The sequence below is a fragment of the Buteo buteo genome, chromosome 16 (genome assembly GCF_964188355.1).
Source record: "Buteo buteo chromosome 16, bButBut1.hap1.1, whole genome shotgun sequence".
NCBI classification, from domain to species: Eukaryota; Metazoa; Chordata; class Aves; order Accipitriformes; family Accipitridae; genus Buteo; species Buteo buteo.
This window is the reverse complement of record NC_134186.1, coordinates 10787706-10802248: the sequence shown is the minus strand read 5'-3', so window position 1 is coordinate 10802248 and position 14543 is coordinate 10787706. Positions and strand designations below refer to the sequence as shown.

At 48.6% G+C, this 14543-nt stretch overlaps 1 protein-coding gene across 1 annotated transcript in view; it reads left to right on the top strand.

The window, feature by feature from the left end:
- Positions 1–10792: 10792 nt before the first annotated feature.
- The window catches only part of HRAS (HRas proto-oncogene, GTPase), a 43172-nt gene continuing 39421 nt past the window's right edge, over positions 10793–14543 (top strand). The window contains exon 1 of the mRNA XM_075047828.1: positions 10793–11218. The gene's annotated coding sequence lies outside the window, so the exon portion shown is untranslated. The remainder of the gene's footprint in view (positions 11219–14543) is intronic.

Genomic DNA, 14543 nt, shown 5'->3' with positions numbered 1-14543 from the left:
CCTTATATGTGGTAATAACATGCATGTGGTAAATTCATTTATTTCTCCAAAGAGGTCATAAATTACATGTCAGCATAGTAATCTTCATTTATCCCATTCTTTGACCTCTCCTGCAGTATGCCTATTGAGTCTTCTCTATTTGCACCTCTTTTAACTTTACCAAGTGCCTTAAGCCCTCTGAATTTTGATCATTGATTGCCAACGACTGCAGTGATTAAACTGAAGCCTGAACCATCCCCATTAATAAAAACTCACCACTTGCCTTTTCTGCAAATCAGATTTCAACAGCACTTCTCTCCTCTTCCCCCTTGTTTGACTCTGACTGAAAAAAATATGCAGGACCATTTGCCAGGGTTAATTTTTAATAGTGTCCTCACTGCCGCAGCGAATGAAGTCATTTATTATCCAGCAGGCAGCATGCTAAACGCTAGGCAATAACAAATGCTAAAGGAGGTGACTCACGCATAAGCAATCAGGCGGAGTTTTACATTCCCACCTGCTGGACGGCTCAGCACAAAGGGCCAAGCACAGCATTTCGGTTTACCCTACTCTTGCATCCTCATCCGAGGGACACCTGGATTCAAGCCACGCGGCCAGCGAGGTTTATTTGCTTCGTAGTCATATGCAAAGCATGTATGTAAACAGAGCCTCTGTGGCCAGCCCTCCCCTCTGCCTGGGCACTCTTTTCCTCTAACGAAGGAGCTTAATATTCCTCCTAGGCGGTCATCCCCACTGCGGGAACATGTCAGCCCAGGCAGTTTGGCCCTAAATAATGCTTTGTGATCTCAGGCAGACTGGAGCTCAGCCTACCCACCTGTAGAACAGGTTTAATGGTAGTTGGCTTTTTTCTAGAAAAGCTAGGAGGATTACTTCATGTCTGAGATCTCTAGATGAGAACTGCTCAGTGGCAGAGAGCATGTTAAAAGAGCAGCTGGAAATTAGGGCCAGAGCAGGATGGCAGCCCTGTGAGCAGGTAGAGATGACCACAGAAGCTGCACTGTTCTCATCTCATTACCCAAGATCCTCAGAAAGGCTCAGATGCAGATGATTCACAAACCAGAAAGATTTTTAATTGCTTATTAAGTAGGATTCATGTTGATTTCAATGCTCTGGGACGCACAGCGTTGGGCTGCAGAATCTCTTTTGCCATCTCTTCAGAGTGAAATGTAGTGGTAATATAGAGTCCTCTCACCCATGTATCTATTGCCGTTGTATTTTTGCCTCAACGGAGCAGTCCAAAGGCCACTGAAGGAGTCTGTGAATCTTCCCCATATCTGCAGTAAGCTTTGGATCAGACCTCAGTAAGCCAGCAAGAATGTGCTGCTGAACATGCTATAACAAGTTCACTGGCATGTGCTGATCACTGCAGGAGAGCTGGTATAAGCGTGCTCCCGAAAATGAGGAAGATCTTGACTAAAGAGGCAGCAGCTTCCTGCTTAGTCTTCACCAGAGCACACCAGTGCTGTTTAAATGGGGGAACAGAGCAGCTCTGAACCTATTCCCTCCCCTGTGCGCTAACCCAGAGAAGCTAGAGGGAGGGTATTGTATTACTCTTAATTCACTTTGTGATCGTGTAAGTCTCCCAAATCCCACTGCCAGTAAGCTCCGATGATTAAACAGCTTACTGAAAGGAAACTATAGCTAACACCTTCTACCCTTATCAAAGCATACTGCTAATGAGGACTGGGAAATCACTCAGTGTTAATACAACATCTGTAGATTAACATGAGCTTACTCATGTTTTCATAGTCAATGGCTGAAATTCCATCAATCACTTGGATTCATGTAACATTTCTGATCAGCATTTCGGTATGTTAGCCTCAGTATTTCCCTAAATGAAGTCCGCTGACTGGAAGTTGAAAAGGCAAAGTCAAGAATCTGAGGCCAGAGAAGAAATTTGCAACATGTTGATTTGGGCATCTCCACTTAGGAATCCTGCAGGAGGTCTGACTTCAGAAATGTTTAGCATTTGCCCCCTGAAAGCCATCAGACAGTATCTGACTGACTTGCACACACACACTCTTATATCACTGCTGAGCTCACGAACACCTGCCTGAAAAGTTACCTAGAAACATGCAATGGCTCTGCACCAGTCCTGCAAGACGCAAGTGACTGCAGGTCCCCTTCTCCCTTTCACCTTCCCTGATGGAGAAGCAGCAGAAGAAAGGGAATAACTGAACTGCAGACAAAAAATCATGCTGGTGGCCCACTTTATGTCTTCAGTGTGGGAAAGATCTTTAATAAGGAAGGGGGAAACTGCCAGCAAAAAGAGAATCTCTGTGAAATAGGTGTAGAAGTAACCTGAAGAGATCAACTATGCCACGTCTCTGACTGAAGGAATGATTTCTAGCCCTGTGCTGCTCTTGAAGGCATTTGCATGGGAGGACTATGCCCTTACCATTACTAGGGGTCTCTCAGGACAGCCTAGATAGGATAGTGACACAAGAGCGTAGCTTAACTGTTAAGGAGATCTTCCAGTATCTAGCCTGAATCTCACCTGATGTGGGAATATTGCTACCACCATAAGCTCACAGGAAGCTGTATAACTCAGGATCTCTAGCTCTGATGGCAAGCGGCTGCACTGCAGGAGAGTCTAACTTTGCTGTAAATAACATGAAGGCTGAGGTCACCAATGGACTTGGACTTGTCACCAATGCAGCAGTGCAGATTTTAGGTAATCACTGAAAGGGATGAAGAAGGAGCTGGAAATGCTCCACAAGAGCATCAGGAAGAGGCTGCCACAGAGGGAAACAGCTGTCCGTAATGGAAAGGGACCAGATAAGCAAGCTTTACTAAGCTTGGGTACAGGAGTAGAGCATACATTGGAGACCCAAGAGCACTGAGGAGCAGAGAGATGGTGGGAAGGCTGGATTTCATCCTCCTGTCCAGTCTACAGGGTAGCTACATTTTATGTGAGTACTGCCTTGCATCAACTCTACTCACTTGGAAAAGTGGGAACCAAGGTTCAGAGCAGCTCCTTACAGAAGGAAAACCAGAATTTAGTGAAGGACTTTACAGAAGAAAAGAAAAGGCTCAGCAGCTTGAGTTTGATGATGAGAAGGAGGGCTATGTGGCAGGCATAGAGACAATGTGCAGCCAGTACATTAAAAAGCAATCTAAGGAAAAGAAACCAGTAGTTTAACTGGATAAACACAAATGTCTTTAATTCTATCTAGTTCTACCATGTGTGCTTGCCTGAATCACACTGAGCAACACTGCTTTGAAACTTCTGCGAGAAACGGATGTAGTTAGCAATTGTTGTCGATGCTGAGGGGCTGAAAAATCAGCATTAGCTGACGAAAAAGTAAGAAGATTCTTTTTAAAAGAATAAGAATAATCTTAGTGTCTTCTCCAGGAGAACATGTGGGATGGTCTGAGATTGCAGTACAACTTCATCTGGTACAGAGAGGCCTCGAACTACACAGATAAATCTGTTGCACATCAGTGAATGCAGGAATGAGAGTGCAAGACATTCCTTGGCAACTCATCCGGTTTCCACTCCTGGAAATCTGGCTCCTGCCAGCAAAAGTGACACAGATGACCCCAGAGCATGGTAAGTGATCCAAACTGCCCCATAAAGAAAGTGGCAGCATGCAAGGCGCAAAGTGTTCAAACTTTTCTGTATAGTTTGAAAATTAAAATCACACAGTGTCTAAATATCATGAGGGCTTTTTAACAAAAAATAAGGCTTTTAACTCCGAAGAACTGAGTTACTGCTGTATGAAGACAAAGGCAAAAACCTCTCTCAGAGTGCAGTGATCTGAGGATCAGGCTCCAAGGAAATGATTGACGTTCAATTCAAGCTGACAGCTAACTAAAGCTCCTGTATGTATGCCAGCAAATGACTGCCAGGAAAATCAGTGTGGCTCCCAACTTGCAGATTTCTGCATTACCAGACCTCCTACCCTACGTGACCCTTGCTGATGTACACTGGCAGGCTCAGCAGAGAGTGGAAGGAGACACGGGACCCTACCAACCCTGGTCACTCTTGGTCAGGTGGGGACATTTCATGACGGAATCAGTGTCATTTCTAAGTAACCCAGGCTCTAGACTCACCACGTGATCATCTATAACTCCCAGGAAAAAGCACAAAAAGCCAAAAAGAACATTTGTTGGGGACTTAAGCAAACACCCACAGGAACAAATGGGACGCTTTCTGTAGAGGGCAGTGTGCTTCAGATCAGACTGAAACTAGCAGGCAGTTGTAGAAAGTGACACTGCTTCTAAATACAGTCTCAGAGATCTAATTTATATCTCATCTCTCCCCCATGTCAGCAAAGTCCAAACATCCCACAATCTACTCAGGTGAGGGCTTCACGTTACTAAATATGGCATATCATGTATAGGGAGATACGACTGTTGTTCATTCCTACGGTGTCTCTACAAGGAGCCTGACTCAGTGGACATGACCAGTCTTTGAATTATGTCTTTTTTGTGTGTGTCTTTGGGTTGTTGTTTTTTTTTAATAGAAAAAAGGAATCAGCAGTTATCTGTATTTTTAAACTGTGGAACACAGACCTCCTTCCACTTCCAAGTTCTGATTACAAAGCCTTTCCCTTCTGCGATTTCAGAGCATCTTTCTTGTCTCTGCAAGTTTCTATTTTCAGTTCATAATTGATCAAATCCAACTGGTAGCAGAATTCATTTCAGTCAACAAGAATCTTTCCTCTCTCTAGCTTTGGTGGAGCTTGGGCCAGGCACCTGGCAAGGTGCTGCCTAGTTTCCTTGCTTATTTCAAAAAAGAAATACATGATGAGCAAGATCCTTTCCTGGATCAGATAACCCTCCAGGACTGATGATTTTGCTCTGCCCACCCAGAATCTTCTGCAATGTTTCAAATGGCTTGGTTCAAAGAGGCCTGAGTACTCTGTTTAGTAGAATTTAATCCAATCTTAATGCCATTATTTTAGGGATTAAAAACAAAGCAGTCCCACTCACTGGTTGGGTCCACTCACTGTTTGGGCCATCTGAAGCAATGTGATGTTTTTGGAGATGATATAGAGGAAGGTTTTGTTGATTGACTGAGCATTGATTAATTAATTCAGGATTTTGGTTTTTTAATTTATTACTGCAGGAGATCTCACCAGTTCAGTGTCCGTCTTAAAAAAACTTTGAAACCAGGACTGGACAGTCCTCCTTTTTCCTCTGTGTGGTCTCTCAGTTGGACTTCTGCTTCCAGGTCTTAGGTATCTCTGCAAGTCCCAGGCCATTAGGATGATGGTACATGCTTGCAGATTTTCACAGTTGTGATGTCTCTTGTAGCTATGTCTCTCTTGGTGCAATCTGCAGTAAGGATTAGCCCACAGACTTTTCCCACTCTCTAGGAGACTGTGTTAAATTATAGTGTTGAATAGTTTTAGCATCCTTTCTTTGAGACGACTTTCATTTATCTCATGGTTTCTTTGCGCTGCAGAAGATTCAGATTTTCCCCATAGTCTTTTTATAGCCAATCACTCATGGTATAACAATTCATTGTCGGGTGTAAACTCTAGCCTTGCATCTCCACATAGATTTATCTGATACATTAAGAGCTTCTCTCAAAGGCTGCCTTCCAAGTCATGCTATTGTTGGGGCTTGTGATCTAGCACTATTTTCTCTACAGCCTCACCAGGAAGCTAGAAGATGATTGTCCATGAGTCACAATAATTTTACCTGTAAATTCTGCTGAGCCCCCAGGCAGCTCAGAAGGCTGGCCACTGTTTCTCAAGCCTGATACTACTATATCAACAGCCTAAACTTTAACTGGGAGAGAGTGTTTTTAAAATAGAAAGGGGGACCATACACTTCATTCCATCACACAGTTGGAGCTATGTTAGTTGTAGCTCATATCAATAGTCTAAGGAATAAGACATTTCCAGTTTTTCTTCACTTTTCAAGACTATCCTGAGGAAGGCACCCTTTCCAGCTTGGGAGTAAAGCAAACATTTTGTGTGTACCCTACACCCACTCCAGATTTACAAATGAGCCTATCTTAAGCACGGGGTAGTCCCACTGGCTTCTGTGGCTACTTGCACATATAACAGTTTTCAAAATTGTCCTCTGAGCTAACAAAGCTCAGTTCTGATTCCCCACCCACAGCGATAATTATGGGGATTTCCCCTCTCTGCCCTTAGCCAATTCGCTTTGCTGTTTCTAAATTCTCTCACTAACACAAGTAAGCTGCATGGCAATGAGCCTGCCCTTCCCAGAAACATCCCTGTAAAGAGAATGGGTTTAAAGACAGACTCTGAGAGCCTTTTCCATTCTCTGTCCCAGGTAATTCCAAAATACTCCCAGATCTACAGAGATTTATTCCACTTCAAAAAAAAAAAAAAAAAAAAAAAAAAAAGAAAGGAGGGGGGAAAGAATGGAGACTGTCAGAGAATGGAAGCCAAATTAATTTCAAAAGAAATTGGTTCATCCTTTACTGGCATCTGCAGAGTTGCGCCAGCTTGCTGCGGAAATGGATTTGGCCTTGTATTTCTGAGAATCCAGCCTTGTTTCAATTCTTCTGAACACTTCCTTCTTTCCTTCTGACTGCACTTCAGTTTTCATCCAAGTATCGGATAGGCCCACGAGGCAGCTGACTTGCACCGAATCTAACATAAACTTCTGCTGACAGGTTCTGCTACCTACATGATGCATGGCCCACCAGTGAACAGAAATGATAAGGTCTCAGCTTCTCTTCTTGCTATAGCAACAAAGCACCTTGTGATGATAATTTTTTTCCCATTTCATAAGCTGGTTGCCATGGCAAGTTACTTGTGTTGCATTGTCAGATACTAAAAGGAAACAATTTGCGTTCTCTAGAAATCTCAAAATTTAAAAAGTCGATTGCATATTGGTTTGCTTTCTGCCATAACACTATTCATCTTCTAAGCTCAGGGAGAGATGAGCAAGAAAAACATCCCAGTATGGGAAAAGTACTTGCAGTGTCTCGAGTCTGGTGTATCTGCAGGAGGAATAAATTTAAAAATCATGAAGAATATGGTGCTGTGGGGAAGCAAAACTCATGGGGATCTCTGCTTTTCTTAGTACGCTCTCAGAGACAATGTTAAAGAGAGCACAGTGATATAATCTTCCTTCCAAAAACTTCAAGAAAGTTTCAGTTACACAGAAAAAGTATGCATCTGGAAAAATGGACTAGCTGAGTGCAGGGAGGGCTCAAAAGCCATGGAAAGAACCAGGAAGCAATCTGCATAATTAAAAGTAAGTCAGGTGAACTTGTAGATATGGCAAAGCAACAGGAGGCTCAGAACAACAAAATTAGTGACATCACTAATCTACCCTCTGTGTCTGCTGAGAATTGATACACCCTTCAGTATATAAAAAATATGTGATTTATGTCTGGATGTATTCAAGTATGTATCCTTGCGAAACTAAAAAATTACTGTTACTTACTTTGCTGATGATTTTCATGATCACAAGAAGAACTTTTCATGTTCTTTTGGTTTTTTTAGGGGGAAAGAAAGAACAGTTCAACTTGGCCATTGCCTGAGTGTTTCTACTAGAAATAACTCTAAAAAAGATTAACATTTCAAAAATGTAAGGGATAGCCTTGATCTATAGCTGATGAGCAAGTTCAGTTGCTAACTAAGCTCTTGGCAGAAGTTTGTATGTCACACAGTGGAGAGCTAAGCTCAAACCTTGTCTTGCAGAGGTTAAAGAGGGAATGACAATATCAAGGAGTTATTTTTTGGGTCACAGCACCTGCAAAAATCAGTGTCGTACCTTCCCAGACTGAATTTAGAGTGCCGTTACAAAAAGTCATGACAGTACAAGCATGTCCATGAGTTATGGCCTCCCACCTGCAAGCTACATACAGTTTGGTGAAGACAATCAGGAAAAACTGAAGGCATGGGAATGATGGAACAGCTTTTCAACCCCACTGCAGGTTTTGTTTTGGCAGTATTACTGTGGCAGTAAGGATCTTCGGAGATTCTCTCCATTTCTTTTTTATTGCTCCGCATGCCAGTGGGCCCAGTATTTGACTAGCCTTCTTCTCCCATCATGCAAGGCTTGCAAGAGCTAGTAGCACTGCAGGATTTCTAGAGAGCTGCGCATTTCTCTTTGCCTGCCTTGAGGTTTGCCATAGAGCACAGGAGCTGCACTGATGCCTGGTGGGTAGCTGGAGGAGTTTGTTGCCAGTCCAGCTGGAGACACCATGGGATGAGTTAGCAGAGTAGTTAGTTAGTAGACTGAACTACCTTCCTGAGGTGGCATTTGCACTGTACTTGCTGTGGCACTGCACGTCCCATGTTTAAAAAAGAGGGTTCTGTCTTGCAGAGGTGTCAGACAGGCCAGACATTTTCACAGAATTAAATTCAAGTTTAGAGAAAGGAAGGAAGAATCTGTCCAGGCAGAATGACTTTTTACAAACAGAATGGGCTATAACCTCAGCAAGTGTAAATCTGCCCAGCTTTGCCAAAAGCAATGGAGCTATGCTGCTTTGAAACAACTGAGGATCTTGTCCCAATATTTTGCTTTTTTTTCCCAAAAATAGAAAGGGAGAGAAGACATCTTTAAGCTATATCACTCTCTGTGTCCTTGTAAGTTTGTGTCATCACCCCTATGTGATTGTTTGGTTATGACTCACCAATAGGTGATTATGCCTCTGTCTTCCAGCAGTCTGCAAACAAGTAGTCCTCAGGTGTCTTATATCCTGATGTGATCTGGCACTGAAGAATGAGCAAGAAAGAGGCAGTTTCGGTCCCATCTTCTGGTGTTTCTTGGTTCCTGCAGGTCACTGAGAAGCCCGAGAAGCATGAAACTGAGGTTCACCCACAGCTGTGTCTATTACACTACCTATTTGGTTCTTGCTCCCTGGTAAGTTCTTCTGGGCCACCTAGGTACTGAAAAATATGAGCCCGCTTTCAAGGTGCTTCAAAAAGCACGATTTCTGCATGCTCCAGTACCCTGCCTGCTCACCAGAAACAGCTAAAACAAGACGAGACAGGTAGCACAGAGAAGCAGTGTGCCATGTGTACGTGTGTCTGCCTGTGAAGAAACCCATCACCTTTGTGTGTGCTGCTGCTCCTGCTGTTGGCTTGGTCAGGAGAGATGCTGTGTTTCTGCGAGCTGTGGTCCTTGCTTCTGTGGAGAACTGAGAGGTTGTTCAGAACCAGGAGGGCCTGTTAGAAGCAAGCAAAGAGTTTCAAGGTAGGTTAAAGCTTCAGCCTTTTTGTTTGGACCTGTCTGTTTGCGTGCTGGCTTTTAGAAAGTGCTCTGGCAGGTTTGTTTGTGCTGGTGCAACATGCCTGAGACCTGAAAAAACCTGCATGACTCTCTCAACGGGTATCCTTAGAATTTGTTTAATCTACTCTGGCTACAAGCTCTGCAGGGCATGAGCTTTCTTTTTATTATGTGTCAAGCGTAGTATCTAGAACAATGGTTTCTAGATCCATTTTCAGATTACTTTTCTAATGGAAATAATAAATTGTGGCAGTGTGCTTGAAACATACGTCAGAGCGAACAGTGCTTTTCCAGTACCAGGAATGCATACTTTATTCGGCATCATATTCTGCATCAAAGCTTGATCACTTCTGCATGCTCCTGCGTAACAAGGTGATTATGCAATCCACTATCCACTTTCCAAAGTAATAGGGGAATCATGGTGCCCAATAGTAGAAAACGTCTGGTAGGTAACACAGGCATACCGTGACGGCATGGGAAGTGCTGCGTTGACAGACCTGAATTCATGGAACGAAGCTTGAGCCCATCAAGGTTTACCAGCTCCGATTTAGCGGTGCTCCTTGTGGGACCCAAATAGGATCAGACAGAGCCTCTCGCCACACTTGGACCTTTGCCTGTAATTGGAGCAATTCAGTTCATGCAGTGTGTATCTCTGCTGCTAAGCCTAACTGGACCACAGCTTTCTTACACGGAGTCAATTCAGGTGTCCTGTCTTTTGTGGCCTAAATTGCTCCTGAATAATCTGGAGTCGTCTATTCTTCTAGGCATTTCCAGGGTCCAGATAAAAGCACCCTGTGAGCGGGGTTTAGCCGACGGGTTATCAGCTAGGGGCCCTGACTGCTAACAACCGCTACGTTTCAGCAAGCAGTCTCTGGTCTTCCTCCCGCAAAGTGCGCTGTTCGCCGGGCCTCCGCGGGGAGCCGGGAGAGGCGGCTCAGCCCAGGGGCCTTGCCTGTAGGGCGAGGGCAGGGCGAGGGCTCTCCCTGCCGCGCTACCTGCAGGGCCGTGCCCTTCCGACGGCAGCCGCCCTGTTCCCGCCGCGCGGCGGCTCGCAGGCCCCGGGACAACCGGAGGGTCGAGGTGGTCTCCCACCCCGCCCGCGGGCTAGCGGGAAAGCCGCGGCGCCTCTCGGCCCGCCCCGCGAGTAGAGCGCCCCTGCAGCCGCGGGGAAGGGCGGGCTGAGGGGAGCGGGCGGGCGGCGGTTGGCGCCTGCAGCGCCGCGGCCGCCAGGCCTTCCCCTCTCCGCGGGTGCGGCGATCTCCTGAGGAGGGGCCGTCGCGGGGCGGGAAGCAGAGAGACGGCCCCGAGGGAGAACGACGAGACCACCGCGGCTCCCGGGGGAAAGGGCGCGGAGGCGGCGCCGGGCAGGGGAGAGGGGGGAGGTCGCACGCCGGGGCGAGGCGGCGGCCCGGCACCCTCCCCCCTCGCAGCCGCCAGCCGCCGCCGCCGCTGCTCCAGGGACCGCCCCGCGGCCAGGCCGCGGCGGGCGGGCGGTGTCGCCTGATTGACAGGCGCGGCGGCCCACCCGGAGGGCGGTAGCGGCGGGGGCCGCCTATCAGGGGCGGCGGGCGGCCGTTGAGCGGCGGGTGGGCGGGGCGCGGGGCCTGGGCGTGTGCCGCGGCCGCCGGCGGGGCGCGCTCCCGCTCCGCTCCGCTCCTCTCCCCCCGCACGCACATTGTCCGGGCGGCGGCGGCAGAGCGCCCTGGCGCCCGGTGCCAATGCAGGGCGGGCGCGGCACACCGGGGGCGCCTCCACCACCGCGGTGGAAACTTCACCTCGCCGCCGGGCCGAGGCGCGGCTGAAGCCCCCGGCGGGGCCGGGCCGGGCGGGGAGGAGCGGAGCGGAGCGGCGGCGGGGAGAAGAAGAAGAAGAAGAAGGAGGAGGAGGAGGGGGGTGCTCGCCCGCCTGGGGGGCGCCTCGTGTTGTTTGATTTTCCTCCGCTGGAAGAAAAAAACCAAAACAAAACAGATAATATTATTATCCCGCTTTAAACTTCCGCGCCCCGCTCTCCAGGACGCGCATCCCGCCCGGCGGGGTGGACGAGCCGGTGAGTGACCGCCGGGGACGGGGCTGGGGCTGCGGGGAGTGGGACGCGCCGTCGGGGGTGGGGGTGGGGGGTCGGAGCAGCACCCACCGGCTTGGAGGTGACGGGCCGGCAGCGCCGCCGCCACCTGTTAGCGGGGCGGCTGCACCCCCCTGGGAAGTTTGCACCCCCACTGTGCTGGGGGGGGGGCGGTGGGGAGGACGGGACCCCCGGCCCGGTGGGCGGCGGCGGCGGCGGCGGGGCCCGGGGGTGTTTGGGGGCGGTGGCGCGGACCCACCTGCTCGCCTGGCCGCGCCATGACTCTGCTGCCTGGGCGCTGCCTGCCGACCCCAGCCCCGGGCAGGCCGCCGAGGAGGGGAGGGGTGGTGGGGTACCACTGAGAGCCACAGCCTCTGCACCCCCTTTGCCCTCCGTCCTCTGCCCTCTCCTCCTCCTGCACCCCCTTTGCGCTCCTCCTGCCCCTTTCCCCGCCCAAAGCTGCAGCCCCCTTTCCTTCACCCCCGCCGCCCTCCCACTCCCCCCCAAGTCCCCAAGCTGCAACCCTGTCCGCCGCCTTTCCCTCCTCTTCCTTGCACCCCCAGTTTGCAGCCCCCAGCACCCACCTTCCCTCATCCCCTTGCATCCCCGCCACCCCCGTGATGCTCCCAAGGGGGAGCACCGGATCCCCTACCCTTTGCCAAAGCAGGTGCCCACCGGGCTCTGGCCGCCCCTCATCAGAGCGGCACCCCCCCAGAAGAGACCAGCTCCCCAGCAGTGCCAGGCGTCGGCAGGCCAGGGACGAGGTGCAGAGGGGGCGCGCAGGTGGCAGAGGCGCAGGTACGTGCATCTGCGAGCAAGTGAGCGCGGTCCCCCTGTTCCTGCGTGCGTGCGGCTCTGCGGAGCTGGCGGCACCTCCCTTCCTCCCAGGGACGCTCGCCGCCGGGGCTCTGCGGCGTGCGGAGGCTGCTTGCGCCCTGCCCACCGTGCAAGGGCGTCACAGGGTCCGGGGCTGCAACCCCTTCGCCTCGAGTGGGAGCAGGTGCATCTGGTGGCTCGCTCGGCCCATATGGGTCCTGGCTGGGGATGCGTTTTAATTGCCTCGAGCAGTGGAGCGTGCCTGGAGACAAAAGAGCCGATGAGAAATTGGAGAGGACTGGCAAACTCTGGAGCAGCTGGAGAAATGCTTAGGACAGCTGGAAGCAGGAGGATGGTGCAGCAGGAATGGCTTGACCCAAGTCAAGCCATTGACTGTTACGGTGACCTAAGTCATGTCTCTCTAGCCTGCGCTGTGTGGAGTTGCTCCTGGGTAGGTCTTGGAGATGCAGAAGGGGTACAAACTCCTGGTGAGGTTCTGTCGTGACATACCCCAATCTGGTTGGCATGGGTAGGTTGTGCAGGTTGGAGCAGGAACTGGTTTCGAATGGATAAAAGCACATGAGGCTTTGTGCGGGTTCAGCTAAAGAGTTGCTGGAGGGTTGTATGGTGGATGTTGGTTTCTCCTGGTCAGAATTGCTAATGTGTTTATCCTTGCAGAGCTCCAAAGTATTTTGATTTTGCAGCTGGTGATTTGCGTGATTTTTCCCAAGTGTTTGTAACACAGCTGTGACTTTGAATCCATGTGTGTCCCCCCTCTGTGTATCTGGTCCTTCCCTTCTCCTCGTCAAACGTTTTCCTGATGTGATTAGTAACATGCCAACTGCTTCATTTCAGCACCGGGGAGGCCAATGCTGATTGATTTCCCTGATCAGTCTCCTCGGTGGGTCTGGAGGCTGATGGGTGTTATCACTGCATAAAAGTCTGCTTTGGGGTGGGAGCTGTCAGCATGTCTTTTTTTTGTTTTGGTGAGCCTCTTATTTCTTTAATTAAAAAGGGATGAAGTATGTATGGTAATACCCTCCATGTTTACATAAAAATGATCCTGTAATTAGCAATAATTATTTCAGTTTGGGATATCGCTGTTACATTTAAACAGGACTTATGACCTGAGGGACATTTTTATGGCCCCAAGGAGTTACCCTTGGTGTGGTTCTCTCCTGTGGTGAGTTTGGTTCTTGGCTGCTGTCAGTGGTGAAGGTAGAGCAGCGGTGGGAGTAACCTCGGGTTTCTCTGATGTGGGCCTAGAAAGCGATGGCCACAGTTTCCTCATCGAGTCCAGCACTGCTTCACGGGGCTCCCTGGCAGACCTGCTGCCACGTGCACGGAGATGGTCTGCTGTAGTGGCTTTCACCCTGTCGTCTGAGGACTCTCGGGGGGACTCCCTTGTTATTGTGTTGGGCCAGAGAGGGAAAAAACAGGCTGAAAAATTGACCCTTTTTTTATTTTTTTCCTAGCTCTCCTAGGGAGGTTTGGAAAAGGCTGCTGGTACTTGGGAAGCTTTTCCCTGCGAGAGTAGAGATCCTGAGGCATCCTTGTTCACATGGCCATCTTTCACCTAACTTCCCTTCCCTTTGAGAAGTGCAAAGCTCAGCTCCCAAATGTGAACGTTTGCTTCCAGGCTGGAGATGACACCCACTGCCGCCCTTCTGCTGCTGGTGCACCCCAAATTTACCTTCTTGCTAAGGTGCCCTTGGAGCTCCCCAGGTTTTCTTGGGGTAAAAAAGTTGAATATAGGGGAAATATTCACCAAAATAAAGCCCAAGACAAAAAGTATCGCCTGTAGAGAGGGATTCCTTGTGGGAGGGTGATGAAGGGAAGAGGTAGAAATGTCTCTCATCTCCTGTCTTTCAGGTTGTGTTATGCTGTTAGACTTTTTGTTGGTCTAGGAAGAGCAAAATGATTGTGCTCCGAGCACTCTTTATCAGCTTTCTATTTTAACATTTTTGAAGTGTAAGCTTACAACCAGAGCTTATTAAGTGGCAGATAAAAAAGTTGAACGTATTTGAATTTTACCTGTATTAATCTAATAATATATTTATGGAATTATATTTGATCAGCTCTATAGCTGGTTGAAGACCACGGAAGAGTATTAATCAAATAAATTATTTGACAAATGCGCATGAGATTAAACAAATGATCTATTTGCCAACTGCTGTTCAACTGCTCAGCCATGGCACGTTCCTCTTTCTCTTATCTTTCCCTTCCAGTTTTCATTCCACTTTTTCATGGTTTGTCTTTTCCTGAACTGTCCTCAGTATCTGTTTCATTTCACTTTTCCTTTCCCTGTATTATTCTTTATCTCTGTTGTGTCATGGTTTTCCTTTCATTCTTTCTTCTGCCTCTTTCTTCAACCTCTCTTTCCATGCTTCTTGAGTCTAAATTAGCCAACTTCCCTCTTTTTCTCCACCTTCCTGCTGGAGATTTTTATTGAACACTTTGTTGCCAGCTCAACTAAACCTGGTATGCATTTAAA